This window comes from Pinus tabuliformis, chromosome 9 (assembly GCF_031772625.1).
Source record: "Pinus tabuliformis cultivar Carrire ecotype Pingquan chromosome 9, CPIR1, whole genome shotgun sequence".
NCBI lineage: Eukaryota > Viridiplantae > Streptophyta > Pinopsida > Pinales > Pinaceae > Pinus > Pinus tabuliformis.
Window position 1 is genome coordinate 692,982,631 of NC_142307.1, and position 2,876 is coordinate 692,985,506.

The window sequence follows — 2,876 nt, forward strand, 5'->3', positions numbered from 1 at the left end:
AATTATGTGAGAACACTAGAACAAGAATAAGGAATTCATAGAGTCCAAGTTGCCCTAGTTTTCCCCTATGAATTCGTGTTTGCTAAGTGCCAGTTGCCTGGTTTTCACTAGCAAACAAATTATTTGTTTTTTTATATGTTTTATTTTTTATTTTTTATATGTTTTTTTTTTTTTTTTATTCAACTACAAGACTGGAAGATGGCTGAGCCTGGTGTGCCATGATTTCCAGTTCTGTATCTTCTATCAGTTGTTTCATAAATGCTTCTTTACTAATAGGCCTATTATAAACTTTGAGCCTATGTCCATTCACTATGAACGAGGTGGAGTCCTAGTCGATTGTCGTGATCTTTACTACTCCATTGTCAAAGATTTCGTCAATTTCATATGGGCCTAGCCAGTGTGTTGTGAACTTTGCTTTGAAGTCTTTGAATTTGGAGTCAAAAAGTGATGCCCAGTCTCCCTTCTGAAATGTCTTTGTTTTGATATATCTGTCGTGCCACTTCATTCTTTGTTGTTGCACCAATGTAGTATTTTCTATGGCTTGTTGACGATGCTCATCCAATTGATTCAGTTCCATGATCCGCTGTTGTTGTGCTTCTGTCAGGTCTAGTCCTAGTTCAGCTGCTAGTCTGTATGTTTGTATCTGAAACTCTATTGGCAATAAGGCCTCTTTTCCATATACTAACTGGTATGGACTAAAACCAGTTGTATTCTTCCATGTGATTTTGTAGGCCCATAGTGCATCTTTTAATTTTTCAGACCAATCTTTTCTGTTCAGCTGTACTATTTTTGTCATGATATTTTCTAGGACTTTATTTGTTGATTCAACCTGCCCATTTGCTTGAGGATGATATGGTGTAGATTTCCTATGTTTGATCTTGTATTTCTCTGTTAGATCTCGTACCAGCTTTGATGTAAACTGTGTTGCTTGATCTGTTACAATTTGTCTAGGTACTCCATATCTGACAAAAATTTCTTCAAAAAGAAAGGTGACCATTGTATCTTCTGTTGCTCTGTTCACTACTTTAGCCTCTTCCCATTTGGTTACATAATCTGTACATACTAGGATGTACCTCTTCCCATTTGATAGTGGATTGATAGGTCCAACAAAGTCAAGTGCCCATTGCTCAAATTGTTCTATGAGGACCTGTGGCTTCAGAGGAATCTCATCTGATGTGATTGGTCTCTCTGTTCTCTGGCAACTGTCACATTGCTTGACATATGCCTTAGAGTCTCTGAAGATGGATGGCCAGTAATAGCCCAGTTGCAGCACCTTATATGCTATTCGTTTGTCTGCAAAATGACCACCACATGGTTCATCATGGCATGCTCTCAAAATGTCTAAGATTTCATCTTCTCGCACACATTTTCTAATCATCAGATCTGAACCAGTATAAAATAAATCACCATTTACCCAACTATACCTAGAACTTTCTCTAACAATTTTTCGTTTTTGCTTTTTAGAGAATTGAGTTGGAAACTTTCCAGAAGATAAATAGTTTGCAATGTCTGCAAACCTTGGTGTTTTTACTATTATGGCAAATAGGTGTTCATCTGGAAAGTTATCTACAACTGGATTTGGATCGTTGGGTGAATGTATGCAGGACAGAAAGTCAGCCACTTGATTTTCCTTGCCTGGCCGGCCTTGTATTGTGATATTAAATTCTTGCAATAACAATAACCATCTTGTTATTCTTCCATTGGTGATGGGTTTATTCATCAAGTATTTAATTGCTGAATGATCTGTATGAATGAAAACTTGATATCCTGTTATATAGTGTCTGAATTTGTTTACTGCATGTATAACGGCTAACATTTCTTTCTCTGTGACTGTGTAGTTCAATTCTGCAGGTGATAGATTCTTGCTTATAAAGTATATTGCATAATTGAACAAGTTCTCTTTCTGCCCAAGAGAGGCACCTATTGCAGTATCAGATGCATTAGTTGATATATGAAATGGCAAAGACCAGTTTGGCCCACGGAGAATGGGTGCAACTGATAATTTTTCTTTCAGAATTTGAAATGCATTTTGACAGTCATTTGTCCAGTGAAATTCAATATCTTTTGCTAATAGTTTGAACAGAGGTTGGGCTATTTTACTGAAGTTTTTAATGAATCGTCTATAATAGCCTGCATATACTAAGAAACTTCTTACCTCTTTCTGTGTTGTAGGAGGCATTAAGTTAACTAGGACTTGGATTTTTGCTGGATCCACCTTAATTCCTGAAGCGGAAATATGGTGTCCCAGAACTATTCCTTCTGTCAACATCATATAGCATTTCTCATTGTTTAATGAAAAATTTGTTTCAATGCATCGTTTCAGAACTTTCTCAAGGTTATTTAGGCAATCATTATATGTGTTTCCATAAACTGTGAAGTCATCCATATAAACCTCTACACATTCATGAATTAGATCAGCAAATATTGCAAGCATTGCTCGTTGAAAAGTTGTAGGTGCATTGCATAAACCAAATGGAAAAACATTATATGCATAGGTTCCCTATGGGCAAGTGAATGTTGTCTTGTCTTGGTCTTCTGTTGCTATTCTGATCTGGTTGTATCCGCTAAACCCATCCAAGAAAGAGAAAAATTTCTTTCCAGCTAATGAGTCTAACACTTGATCAATGAATGGTAGAGGAAAATGATCTTTTAGTGTAGCTTTGTTTAGTTCCCGATAGTCCACACATACCCTCCAGTTTCCATTTTTCTTTGGTACAATAACCAGTGGCGAAACCCATTGACTATCTGAAATAGGATAGATGAATCCAACATTTAACAATTTTTGCAGTTCCTCTTTCACTATTTCTTTCATGATGGGATTCATTCGTCGTTGAGGTTGCCTTACAGGTTTGAGTTGATCATATGTATAGATGTGG